Below are 15418 nucleotides of genomic sequence, written 5' to 3' on the forward strand. Positions count from 1 at the left end.
ACACAAGGTGGAAATCAACCGATTTTCACAAATTCATAACATTCGCATACGAGCTCCGATTTTGACGTTCTTTATATCCACGCGTAGGTAAAAAGAAGATATACAACTTTCATTTTGACTCCGTCGGCTAATTATCGACCGGTCATAAACTAACAGTACGAGGAGATTATACTGTTAAATGTTCGGTTAAAATTCGTAACTCCTTCATACGGACTCCGTTTTCGTCTGTCTTTTTATCGTTGAGTTCCTATTAATGAGATCTTCAACTCTCATTTAGGTCTCATAGGCCAAAAACCGCTCGAACTAAAATTCGAGTTTCGGACCGTGCACTACTATGCCAAATTTTAGAAAATTCATAACTTCCTCATACAAAGTCAGATTTGGGTGTTCTTTTTTTGTATGTTCTCGGTTTAACGTATACTACAATTTTTGCTTAGATCACTAAGGCTAAAAAGTCCTCTATCGTAAATTCACTATTTACGTCTCCCGGTGCCGTGCTGGTTTTGCCGTAAAACTTCGACGAGCCATAACTTCTTCGTTATAACTCGGATTTCGGCGTTCTTTATATTTACAGAACCCTTGTAACATATACTACAACTTGGTTAAGATTAATCCTTCTAAATAATCTTTCATCAAAAACTCATTTTTGATACTCATTGTCTGTAAATTGACTAGCCCGGATCTACGGGCGTTACACTAAGCGATGATCGAAAGATTAGTGACTGTTATATTTAGGAAGTATGCCTAAATAGACAGAAGCACTAGCTTATTTAGGGAAGATGCCTAAAATGCTTTTATGAGCTAAATGATTTATGCTCTAAGATGCCTTATATGCTTTATGATGTTATCGTTTAATCGGATCTATGGCCTATTTCCAACCGGATCCAGAAACTTTATGTGTTCAGATTTCTAAACGTTTAATTACGGTATTAGAACTGGCATGTAACTTTTCGGAGTAATAAGGAGGATTACGCGTCTAAACCTTCTCTATCTATATTCTCGTCTCGATAAGCTGAACGCATGCTTCCGTGAACATAACGTCATGGTGAAGACTCGTAGCAAATTATGTAAACAAAGGAAACGAGGAGGCTTACGATATTGAATGACACTTGTTGGAAGATATCGTAAGAGTGATATCTTACCTTTAGAATACATCTGTTAAAATAACAGTACGTCTAAAGAAGTACGGTACATCCGAATGTATACATTTCATTGGCAGGATGATAGAGTGAGTGGTGTAATCCATGAAGTTATCCCATCGTCTGACATTTCCACCACCAACCGAGTTGAAGCAGAATTGATGATTAAAGATACGCATGGAAGAAGTCCTATTATAGTCTAAGGAAAATTTTATGATTGTTTGGACATATTTATATGTGTTAAAGTTGTTTTTGTGATAATAACTTGGAGAATTGCGAGACAATACTTTGGACAAGAATAAGTAGGTGTGAAAGTGTAACACATGGTTCCTGGTACGTATTTAAAATTCAAGTAATTTCTGTTTTACTCTGGGACTCGGCGAGTTGGAGGCCCAACTCGCCGAGTAGACTCGACATTGCGCGGGAACTTTAGTGATCTACTCGACGAGTAGGGGGACCGACTCGACGAGTAGAGGCTGTCCGGATGAAACCCTAATATTTAGGGTTTGCACCATATTTAAACACCTTAAGTGGTTCCCCTTACAGCCTCCAACACCCTCAGACCACCCCCCATGAAACCTTAACCGTTTTTGAGTGATTTTAAGCTCTTTCTGCCATTTTGTGCAAGTTAGAAGGTTGAAGAGAAGAAGAAGGAGCTTGGTATTTTAGAAGGAGCAAGGAGATCCAGAGGTTTTGCTTCACTTCCTGTTATTGAAGATAAAAAGTCCAGACCTTGCTTCTCCTTTCATTAAATACTCTTTTTGGAGTAACTTAGGATTTTTGGAAGCCATTTTGGAGCCAATATTGGATGCAACCACGATTTTGGGATAAGAACTTCACATCTGGAACCTAGGAGGGTTCTCATGGCATAAAGGTGCCAACTTTACTGCCATGAGAGCCCCATGCATCTTCAAGACTCCATTTTCGGGCCTTTTGAGCTAAATGGCCCATGCATGAGCATAAAGTTTGTAACTTTACGTGTATTATGGACCCTAGGAGGTCAGATCTATAGTTTAGATGCTTTGAAACCCACTGTAATCGACTGTATAACTTTGTACAAAGATGGACCCATCGAGTCGTTCATGGGACTCGGTGAGTTGGGACATATTTTCCATCAAATCCTTTCTGTTGATGGACCAGATGCTAAGATTGAAGGTCCCTCAGTTGTTTGGGCTCACTAGGGACCTGGAAGTCATAGAACTCGGTGAGTGTATGAGTTAACTCGGTGAGTTCAAGGCATTGTCCCAACCACATGAAGACGGACTCGACGAGCTCAAGGGGAACTCGGTGAGTCATAGACTGAACTCATTCATATGGATGAAGATGAACTCGACAAGTTCAAGCATGAACTCGGCGAGTCGGTTGAAGAAGGTCCGATGTGTTGTTGAAGGCGAACTCGTCGAGCTCTTGCTAGACTCGACGAGTAGGGACGAAATTGGAGCTTTTCGTGGACGAGGACACTCGACGACTTGATGCACCAACTCGGCGAGTCTGGTCAACCAAAGTTGACTTTGACTAGGGTTTTGACTTTGGCTCTGACTTGGACTTGAGTGACCCTTGTAAGGGTTATGAGTATGAAATAATAATTTAGAGAGGATGTTGTGTAGGGATTGGGGAGTCGAGAAAGAGTTAATTTCCATACCGAGGACACTGCAGACACTACACGACATTGATGTGAGTTACCTTCCAGTAGAAATGGGTCTAAGGCACCAAGGTCGGCCCGTTAGAAGGGGTACATAGTAAAGAATATTGTCTTTGTGATAATCATCTGGTATGTTGAATATGTTATATTATGTGTCAGGATGCTATGATATATGTGCAGTAGTGGTAGGGTGAAATAGTCCCCAGTTACCGGTTGAAAGATACCGAAGGAGTGGATAGTACCCATGCATGCCTAGTAGTATTATCATGTTACATATTTATGTGATAGCGATAGGGGTGAAATAGTCCCCGGTTACCGGTTGAAAGATACCGAGGGGGATATTAGCTCCCGGTTATCGGTTGAAAGATATCGAAGGAGAGGATAGCTCTCGTTTACCGGTTGAAAGATACCGAAGGGGAGGTTAGTTCCCGGCTACCGGTTGAAAGATACCGAGGAATAGGCACTATCATGTGATATGTGGTATGATGGGGGAAACTCACTAAACTTTGTGCATACGGATTTTCAGTTTTGGTTTCAGGTACCTCTTCATCTAAGCGGAAGGAGCCGACAGGGTAGCAGCGCCGCACACACATGATTCCGCACTATGTGATCCATGGGATTGTACTCTAAATTTATCACTATTTGATGTTATGTTATGAGACATGTCATGTTGGTTTTTATGGATTGATATGCTATCGACACTGTTTTGTTAAATGATTTTTATAAGTCGCTTAATTTAAAAATGAAATTTTTAGCCTTGAAAATTGGGATGTTACAAGTTGGTATCAGAGCCTTGGTTTGAGGGATTCGGGCACACCTTCAGGGGTGTCTGGACTCAAATCGAGGGCTTGAAAGATTTTTACAAGAAAATAGTTTTTCTAAAATATAAAACAAGGAGTTTTGGGAAAGAACAAGGTGTGTGATGCGTGCGACCGACCGAGCTCAAGTAAGTTTTCCCCAAGATACCCATACATAATATTTTATGTTATATGATATGATTATGAGAACTGCATGCTAGACTAAGGCTAAGGATCTAGGGAGGATGCCTTGTATTCCTGTTATGCAATTATGAGAACTACATGCTAGATTAGGGCTAAGGATCTAGGAAGGATGCCTTATATGCCTACGGTATGAGTTTATTGAGCTATATGCTAGGGATGTTTACTGAGAAGTATGATAGCCTGATTAGGTTATGCTTGGTTTGGTTACTCGATGCACGAATGTTGCTTTCTTTGTGCTTATAGGGGTTCTAACTAGCTTTAACTGACTAGTAAGCGAATATGTAATAGTATTTGCAAGCTAGTTAGGGAAAGATGGTGGGGACTCTTTGTGCAGCTGATGACGGAGAGTAGGTCGGAGAATGCCCTTGGACAAGCGTAGGATGAGATTAGTTTGGAAAGTCGTATTAGTGAAAGGGACTTGGTGAAGTCGAAGCAATCCTTGATTAAAGTACGGATAGATGAGGAAGGTAGTATGGGCCCCTACTACTGGAAGCAGATGATTCGTTCTCGAATCAAGGAATGATAAGATGGAACCATGGAACTTGGAGAGTGTGTGAGACCTCTTGAGAGTATGTATGTCCCTGACGTTTATGTGTTTTGTTTCAGTATGGCGATTACGCGACATGGCGCAGGACGTTCAGGGTCTGGATCAGGATCGGGATCAGGCTCGGGCCCGGGATCCTAGCAGGTTGATGACGGGCTACGCGAGTTCATCGTGTTTGAGATCACGGGAGGTATCCTTGAGGTGACCCCGATCACTTTTGGGTCGATCAAGGAGGGGATTATTGAGCTGATAAAGGATCGCCTCTGGACATTCAGGAGTGACTTGGCGTCCAGCCAGTCGGCTACGCGCACACTGTCCTTCAAGGACTTCAGGGGGAGTGGTGCGCTAGACTTTCACGGGGTGAAGGACCCCATTTCCGCCAGGAGATGGATCAGAGACATCGAGTCTGCGCAGTTGACGAGCTTCTGCCCGGAAGGGTCGAAGGTCCGATTTGCTGCGAGTTGTTTGAGAGACAGAGTTAGGGATTGGTGGGAGTCGGTTGGTGACTCACTGGGAGCCCCAGCCATTGAGGCCATGACTTGGTCTGACTTTGTGACAAGGTTTAGGGCTGAGTTTGTGCCAGCTGTCGAGCTTCAGCAGCTGGCCAGGGAGTTTCTTGACATGAGACAGACGACGGAGACAGTGGCGGAGATCACCGCCAAGTTCCGAGAGAGGGCCTTGTTGGTACCTCAGTATGCAGGGGATGAGGAGATGCGAAAGACCCGCTATCATGATAAGTTGAGGGATGATATTCGGGACCATGTCAGCTACTCAGCTTGCCCGACTCTAGACTCTATGATTGCTAGGGTGAGGGAGAGGGATATTGACTTGGAGACATCCGGAAGAGCAAGGCAGAGGAGGGACATGTGATAGGGGTTTATAAGAAGAAACCCAAGGGATTCGAATCTAGGTCGAAGGGCCAGCAGGGCCGGAGCCGCTTTGGGAAATACGGCAGGTCACGCGAGGAAGTTTGTCGTACTGGGTCGGGATCAGGGTGCTACAAGTGCGGCAAGACAGGGCACTTTGGCAGGGATTGTACTGCCCCTGCCCCCACTATTCAGACATCAGACCTGATTTTCTTTCATTGCAATTAGAGGGGCCATAAAAAGGCCAACTTCCCTAGATTGACAACAGCAGCAACGCTAGTGGTAGCACCGACTCCAGCGACTGCACGGGTTACGGATGGCCGAAAGGTCAAGTCAGAGACTCCAGCGACTGCACGGGCACAACCCAAAATTCTAATTTTAGATCGGCCAAATTTTAGCCCACACAATCTAAACAAGAATTGAGTATCTCATTAATAGGAGCTCAACGATATAAAGAGAGACGAAAACGGACGTCGGATGACAAAGTTATGAATTTTTAACGGACATTACATGTCTAAGCCTGTTAAAATATAACTTTAAAAATAAACTCAAAATTAGCCGACGGAGTCAAAATGAAAGTTGTATATTACATCACCACCTATGCATGGATATAAAGAACGTCGAAAATGGAGCTCGTATGCGAAAGTTACAGATTTTAGAAGATAATTAATTTTTGGAGTAATCTGCGAGTGACACGCAATACAATCCTGATCATTGCTTCCTCCCCATGCCTTGCCTCCAGATTGTGACACTTGGCACTCAACACGATGTGTTGGAGGCTCAGAACTTGTCGTATTGGGCAATTTCCCAGCCTATAAATAGAGATGCATATAACCTCATTTCTCACCCCTCTCTCAACCCTTCTCTCCCAACACCCCAAACCCTATCTTCTTTTCCCTAGTACTTCCTAAGTGCTAGAGGCGAGTACCGGAGTGCCAGAAGGTCCCAAGAAGAACAACTTTCAGCTTGAAAGTTCTGCCCCCATAGAGCCTGGTTCCTAGCCAAACCTCACAGTAAGTAAGTTATGCTTACCCTACTTTAAGTATAGCTTATATTTAAGTTCAATATCGTTATTATGAACTTATAAACAATAAATATATTACAAACTATAATATACAAAGTGTTATTATAATATCTTTTAACTACTCGCGGTACAGGAAATCAGGTTTGAAGGGTCGCATAGGGTTGTTGGATTTCAGAAGTGTTATAATGCCAAAATGGTCTTTCCCTCTAGTGTTTCATGTCCGGAACCTGTCTGTACATAGTGGTTGAAAAGTATTATTTAACACTTATAAAACAATATCACTCATAAATAGTCACGATAAATATTAGACTTAAATCTAGTGGGAATGATACTATGTTTCGTCAAAGGAAAATAAAATTGCTAGAAGCGAAGCGCTGCCCGAGTTCAGAATCATCACTGTAACAAGTGAGTGAATAGTTACTTTCAACTTAAACATAGATATGAATTATTTAATATAAATTACGTGCTATGTGTGCATATTATTTGTGTTCTTGATATCTATGATGGATGAACAAAATATACATGTTTTATTTGATTTAAACTGTATATGTATTTTATACCTATAAAAATATTGGGTAAAGATGGGTAGATGAATGATGAGAGATGAAAGATGAAATAGATGAACATTGGCAGCTATGGACTTAGTATCTAACACATAACATTGGCAGCTATGGACTTAGGGCCTTACAAATGAACGTTGGCAGCTATGGATTTAGTGCCCTATAAATGGATATTGGCAACTAGCACTTAGTGCCTAATAGATAACATCGGCCGTTATGGACTTAGTGCCTATTGGATGGACCCTGGCAGCGATGGACTTCGTGCCTATTCCTTAGGACAATCCTTATGAATGAATGAATGACGAATAAATGATTCTTAGGGTAGATCTTTAAGAATAAAGAACATAATGGGGATGTGAAGTTGGGTTAATTTTTTAATGATTAAACATAATAATTATATTAATGTGGGTTGAAAACCCTATGTACTCACCAGGTTTCCCAACCTGACCCACTCAGTTTATTTGTATCACATGTGTCGATACGAAGCTACATTACACTAAGAGATTAAAGGAGATGTAGATAACTAGTGTAAATGAATGTAAGGTCTGTTTACGCTTATGTTTCTGTATTGACGATGACATCCCAAAGTTTTAATATAAACAAAATACATCTCTTCAGAATTACTTTGGTAACATATTTATCATGTTTTTATGGGAACAAATTCCACAATATTATTCTTTAAAATGACTACTCTCATTTTTAAATAAGCATAAATAAAATTTTTAAAATGACCATGAATTTGGAGATGTCATATATGAGGCTATAATGAGGCTTAAATATGAACCAAACCCTAAAAATTAAGGTTTATCCTTTCTTCACGTACGACCTGCGTACAAGGTGTATGGTTAGCATACTAGGGCATGCCCTAGTAGGCCTAGCGTACACAACATACGCTCAGCGTACTCTACATGGATGAAATTATGAAATTCCCAAAATGGGCCAATGTAGCAACCTTCCTCAACTGAAGGGTCAAAATTGCAAGAATGTACAAACATAGGGTTGAAATTGAAATTACCTTGACATCGAGATGTTACATATACATATGCTGCTAAATATAAAAGTTAAAAGCATCTCCCTCTCTTTATTTGTCCTTATGATCGTAATTTTAGATAACGCATGAGAGGTTGCTTTCCAACCTCCCTCTTAGACAATCTTACTTGTAAGCAACCATGACTTTGAATTAAATGAAGGTATGGGGTGTAAGTCTTGCATATAAGTATAAATAGAAGCGTTATGCTTTCATTTCGCTCACTCTTTCCCTTATAAAATAAGAAGAAAACCGAGAGCACTCTCATCTTTCCCTTTACCCTTACTTTTGAAGGTAGTTGCAAGTGTTGGTGCTTTTTGTGTGCTTCTCCTTTAGTGGTTACTTGTGTTAGTTACATACAGACTTAAAAAGATCAAGATACAAGAAGGGAACTAGCATTCCTTGTGTCTTACTCTTGGTGATGGATTACTTGTAGACAAATTTAAGCTCTTTGTTCTTGCCATCTACATCAACGCCCCAATTCTAAATGGGTTTAAAGGCTCTAAAGGTTGTCACTCCAAAACACCTTATGGTTGTTTTAATATCATTTTAACCTATGTAAAAGGGTTCTTGATGGTTTTGTTTTACAATGGTTAAAAATAAACTAGTTTTTTATTAATGCTTTTATTTCCGTTCTTAAGAAAACTCTTTATTCTATGTATCAAAACCCATCACCAACCTTTATATATGGGCTATGGGTTCCAACCCCCACCCTCATATATGGGCTATGGGTCTCATCCCGTACATATTGGATTTGGGTCCTAGACACCTATGGTTGTGGGTCATATCCCCCACATTCTTGTTTTGTTTTAATACTAACGACATCAGTTATAGTTTTGTATTTTACGTAGAAAGCATATATGGGTAAAGATCTCAATTTTTTGGATCTATTCATGAAGACACATGAAACTGTTGAGTTCAATAAAAGATATTTTCAGGGAGACTGGGAAAAAATGGAATATTTCTTACAGTTGGCTAAAGATGAGTAACTTGTCTTTATCATTTTTATATATTGTCTTTCTTGATTTTTTTTATATGAAAATGGTGTTGCTTTGGTAAATTGTAGGATGCATATGTATAGGGGTTGGTGAACAAGTATGGTGAAGATATAACAAACCACAAGGACGATGCAGAGGTATGGGCTGAAAGCCAGCTTCGGAGAATAGGATGAAAGAAGAGGGGTTATACCTATAGTATAGAACCACCAGATATGAATTTTGTGGTTTCTGGGACACCATCTTCCCAATCTACTTAATCAGACACTACATAGTAAGAGGTATGTTGTTATGGTTTAAAAGTTAAGTATTATGTTGTTATTATGGATAAAATTGATTAAATACAAAAGTACATTGCTATTATGGTTTAACAGTTAGGTAGTCTGTTATTAATATTGATTAAATTGATAACAAACAAAAGTGCATTGTTATTCTGGATTAGAAGTTATGTAATTTGTTTTTATTATGGATTCAAATTATAATATACAAAAGTACATTGCTATTATGGTTTAAAAGTTTAGTATGTTGCTATTATGAATAAAACTAATTAAAAACAAAAGTACATTGCAATAATGGTTTAAAAGTTAGGTGGTTTGTTGTTAATATTGATTAAATTGATAATAAAAAAAGTATATTGTTATTATGGTTTAAATGTTAAGTAATATGTTTTTTATGGATTAGATTGATAATAAATTAAAGTACATTGCTATTATGGTTTAAAAGTTAGGTGGTTTGTTGTTTATGATAAAATTCATAATAAACAAAAGTATATGGTTTAAAAGTTAAGTATGTTGTAATTATGGATTAAATTGATAATAAAATAGAGTATATTGTTATTATGCTTTAAAAGTAAAGTATATTTCTATGATTATAAATGAAAATACATTGTTATAATAAACTCAGGTACATTGCTATTATGATTTAAATATTCAATTGTGTTGCTATTTTTTAGGATGATAGGTTGCATGATGAACTTTCTACCATGCGAAAAACGTAAGAACAAATGTTAGAACAAATGACAATGTTTGCGAGGATGATGAATATGCCCGGAAATAAACCCCGTGACCCCCCCTAGTCCACCTAAGGATAATGAATAATTATTTGGAATACTGAAATTTGTAATTGATGGGTTATGAGCATATCTACAATCCTATGTGATCAGACGACCCTAATTGCTTTGGATCTAAGTTTTTCACTAATTCAACATTCAAATTGAATACCAAATCAATAACCCTAGAAAATAGCATACAAATCATAATTCATGTATAAATTAGGGTTAGAATATTACCTTACTTGTTGTGTAGTAATAGCAAGACAATATTGAAGATCCTTGACTCTTGAAACCTTAGTGCCCCAAATGTTGCACCTCTAATGGTTCATAAACACCCAATGCAATAAGATGATAGGAGAGAGGAGGAGACACTTTATGATTTTCGGTTATGCTAGGGTTAGCAGTCAGTGGCCGAAAAGCCAAGGAGTAACCCTCCTTAAATTCTTGTGGTTGCTAGGATTTTCATGTGGAAACCCTAATTTCCTGCTTAGGGACTAAGCAAACCACACACCCTTCCTTTAGAAGCCCTTGGACGAAAATCTATAGGGCCTCCCTATAGTTTTTCGTCAACTCCTATCCAAGGGGTCCAAGAGCCTAGTTTCACAACTATCAATGATTTTTCAAAACATCCCTTGCATTATTAATCAGTTCCTTTAATCACAAAATTAATTACAAATTAATTTCTGATCAAATACTAATCAATAATATGATTTCTAATTAATATATTATTTTCATAATACATTAATAAATCAATTATTCCAATTTATTATTACAATTTATTATTCCAAATAATAAAGTCAACCTCTATCTCCAAAAGTCATCCTTTCAAGTTGCATGAGTGAAGGCAACACAAAAGGACCATGTTACTATCAAATAAAATACATATCAATTATAGTTATGGACTTAGACACCTAATCAACTAGTATTAACTTGGTATTGTTTGTTTTTTTGTTCATTCTTAGTTGGTAGGAATTTTGGGAGAATGGAAAAAAAGAATGTGTTAAACTTGGTATTTGGGACACGTTTTGTGCATTTTGAAAGTGTTGTATCGTACAACTCTATAAAGCATAATTAGTTGTGTATGGAAAAAATCGTTGCGTATGAATCACTTCCCATTTTGAAACTTTAATTGTAATGTTGTTGTTAGGTTTGTGTTTAAATATTATTATCACCAACTATTATGTTTGGTTTATTTTGCATATTTGACTAAGAAAAACTGGAATATATATATATATATATATATATATATATATATATATATATATATATATATATATATATATATATAACGAATTTTCTAATGGAATACCGATGGATTTTCCATAGGTAATGTGTGTCGTCGGTAATCCATTAGTTATAAAGTCAATGTCGGTCAAAGAGGAGCCTTTTTGATAAGCTGTCGAAAATCTGTCTGTATAGGTGTCCGTCAGTAATTTACCGACAGAAAAAGGCCGTCTGTATTTCGTAGCAATTCCGACGAAAATCCTTCTTCCATTTCAAGAAGTTGAAAATAGAGTCCATGTAACTTTAGATTTTCATTGGGTGATGTATAAATTTAGTAACTCGTCTTGCTTTCTAAAAATATTATTTGCCAGCATAGAAAATACACTATGAATTTTGATTTTTAATTAGGACAAGCTTTGGGTGTTTTGCCTTTCTCAACTCTAGATTCGTGTGTACTTTCTTCGGAAAAACAAACTTCCATATTTAGAAATAGTTTGATTGACACCTAATGATACTACTATTCTATGTCTATTGTAGAAACCAGATTGTTGTTTTGCAACACCCAGAACCATGAGGAATAATTGTTGGAAATAAATGTTGTTTTAGGATTGGACACGGTGTGTTGGAGGAACCAACATAGCATGTCTAGTTATGAAGACGTGTGCCTTTCATTAAGGCCAAAACAGCGTGTTTATAACATTACACGGCGTGTTAGCAGCTGATGGAGAAACCCCAATTTTTAGGGTGTTGCACCCAATATAAAGGCCTTAAGTCCTCATGGCTGGCCTCCTTACCAGCCTTTCTTGCCACTAAAACGTTCAAATTGATCTTTAAGTATCATGATGGTGTTCTTGAGCTAGTAAGAGGTTTTTGGTGCTCATATTTGGTCTTTGTGAAGGAAGAGGAGATCTTCAAGTTGCTTTGCTTAGAGAAAGGGCTTTGGATCGAGAATCATCATCTTGTGGGGAAGGTTTCTGATGTATCAAGTTTTCATCTTGTCTTATAGATGTTTAGATCTCTTCATATTGTGCTTTGTTGTGGTTTTGGTCCCATTTTCTTCGTCAATGAGAGAATAAAGTCGTTTAAGGGCTTGTTATTCCAGATCTGAGTTTGTATTGGACTCCTTGAGCTTAAAGGTGCAAGCTTTATGAGATAATTGGTTACATACATGCATTAAGTCACTTATTAAGTGTCTTTTAAGCCTAAGAGCTTCATTTAGATATGCATGAACGTAAAGTTGGCAACTTTACGTGGTTTTCCAGCTCAAGGAAGTCAGATCTATGTTTTGGGGCTATGCTTTATGGATTAAGTGCTTATTGGTTAAACCCTTGCACTATTAATCTTTATGGATGAGTTTTGATCCTTTTTGGGTAATCCGAATGGATAAAGTTATAAACATTATCCTTCTGGACTTCATGAGGGGCTAGATTTGAGCTTTGGATCTCTTGGAATCAGAGAAAACAACTAAAGGTATTAAGTTGTTGAAACTCGGGAAAAGACGGTGTGTTGGATGGAGTTTTCCCGACTGTTTGGATGATGGCGAAACACGGTGTGTCCAAGGGGAAACACGTCGTGTTTGGTCCACATGGGCTGTTGAGTTTGACTTTGACCAGAATTTTGATCAGGGTTGACCATGGGATATTTTGGGCCATATTTGGGCCTCAATCTTGGGCCAAGCTATATAAGGGGTAAATTGGTATTTTTACCCTAAGTATGGATTGAAGGATATAGTTTTGATTCCAATTGTTAGTTGGGTGTTATTTAATATTGATAGTTTGGAGGATTGGCGGTCTAGCTGTCAAGGATTATCAGTGTGTTTTTGCAGTGCGAGGTGAGTCTCCTCACTATGTTTACCGGGTCGAAGGCACCTGCCGGCCCATGGTTTGTTATTCTTAGTATTCTTGTTGCCTGCATGACTCTTTCACGTGTTATGTGTATATGTTTACCGAGCGGGGCCCGATACAATGTAGGGCCTGATGAATATATTGTATGCTAGTGTTTTTATGATTAGCGGGCATGACCTGATGTTGGGTGGCGCCCGAAGGCTAGTCTGTATGCTATTTATCTCTATGATTATGGCATGTATTGTGTGTTTATGTGTTTGTATGTTATTATGTTTATATGTTTACATGCTTATACTGGGCTACACCCAATGTCAGGCGGGGACTGGTGATTGACAGATCTGTTTATCGAGTGAGGCCCGAAGTCGGGGAGGGTCCGATGCCGGACGGGGTCTGATGTCGGGCGGGGCACATTATGTGATTTTATGTATGTGTGGTATGAGGTATCTTAGGGAACTCACTAAGCTTTGTGCTTACGGTTTTCATATGTTTCAGGTACTTGGTTTTCAAATGGAAGAGCTCGGGATGATTGTAGAGCACACACCACATGTTTCTGCATCTTGTGAATTACTCTGATATGATGATGTTTTTCTAAATCTTGTTTACCTTGGTTTTTGGGAATTGATCTTTATTAACCCTTTATTAATATAAAAACGAAAATTTTATGCCATTATTTTTGGGACATTACAATTTGGTATCAGAGCCTTGGTTTGAGGGATTCAGACATACCCTCATGTGTGTCTGAACTCAATCTGAGGATTTGGTGAAGTTTTTTAAAATGAAAGAAAAGTAATTTATAAAAGGGAAAAACAAGTTTTCTAATAAAAGAAAGGGTGTCGTGCATGCAATCGACCGAGGTCAAGTTAGTTTTTCCAAAATACCCATACATGTTATCTGTTATGCTTTGATTTGTAAATATGATGCTAGTTAGGGCTTAGGATCTGCTCAATTTATGCATGATAGAATGCTAGGATAAATGCCTTTGTATGCCTATTGTATGAGCTTGTAGACTTCCATGCTAGTTCTGATTTGCCACTGATAGGTTGACCTGGTATGTGATGCATAGAAGCCTAGGAAGCATGGGATGTTGGATTGGGTATGATTTATATGCGTAAGGTAATCAGTAGCGGGAGTGGGAGTGGGAGCTCCTAGTATGGGTTGTAGTGTGTGGGATTGGATGCTTGAGATTATTCTATGGATTGGAGTGTTACTGCATAAATGCTGCTTGCTTTCTACTTTGTGGAACCCATAAGTGATGTGAGTTAGCTATTGAGTGAATATGTCTAGTCACATGTGGCAAAGGTTGGATAAATTCAGAGTGATGTATTTGACCCTATTGCGCAGCTCTCGTTTGAGTCTAACCGTTGTAGGGATGAGTCTGTTACTCGAAGGATTATCTAGGCTTTGTTGCATGCCATTGTGTTCATGAGGTAGCTAACTGACATTATGGGGAGTTCTTCAGCAGCTGATGACAGGGTGAGGTCGGGAACCTAGGAAAGCCTAGAGATTGCTTCGGTGAGTTTTGTTGCGATGGATAGCGAGTGTTTGGCGTATGGATTTGAGAAGGTGACTTAAAGGATTCAGGAGGATTCTTGAGGAGAGTATGGATAGGTGTGGAAGGTAATATTGGGCCCGTACTACTGAAAGCACAGGATCCATACTCGAATCGGGAAGAGTCTTGGAGAATCTACGAAGCCTGGGGGATGAGGATTCTTGGGTATATGAAGGTCCCGAGATGGTTAGCTAACCATTTCTAGTTGGAGATGGTTAGCGGATATGGATAACGCGTTTAGGACGAGTTTCTGTCCCGAGAAGGTGATGGTCAGATTTGCTTCCTGCCTTTTGAAGGACAGGGCATGGGATTGGTGGGAAGAGGTAGGACGTAAGGTTGGTGATGATGTGGTTGATGTGATGTCATGGGATGGTGAGGGGGCCATATCTGGTGCAGGTAGTGGAGGGTCCCAAGAAGAGACCCATGACTTTGGATCAGCGATTGAGGGGCCAGCAGGGCCAGGGTCGGTGCAGCACATGCGGGAAACTACATGATGGAATTTGTCGTTATAGGGGTTTGGGGTGCTACAAGTGAGGCATGATTGGTCATGTGAGCAGGAATTGCCTTCGGGGGGCAAGCACATAATGTTTTCACTGCAAACAAGTGGGCCACAAGAAGGCCGATTGTCTGATGGTGAGGGGAGGAGCAGTGAGTGCACCTGCTCCAACTACTTTGAGGATCACTGATGGTCGTGAGGGTAGGGCAGGAGCCCCAACATAAAGGAGATGGGCATTGCAGTGTCAGACAGGGGAGGCTAGGACTCCAGCAGGTGATATTGTGGGTATGTTATCTTTTTCTTTCTCTTTGGTGTTATCAATAATTATGTTGTTTGGAATTTTTTGTATCGGTTTGAGTAAGCGTTATCTTTGGCCTAATTCTCTGTTATTGTTTGAGTTGTGTCATCAATAATTTTTATATGCCTTTTGCATGTCATGAATCATTAGTGGGTTAG

Source organism: Lactuca virosa, chromosome 3 (assembly GCF_052849685.1).
Source record: "Lactuca virosa cultivar CGN04683 chromosome 3, Lactuca_virosa_CGN04683_v6, whole genome shotgun sequence".
NCBI lineage: Eukaryota > Viridiplantae > Streptophyta > Magnoliopsida > Asterales > Asteraceae > Lactuca > Lactuca virosa.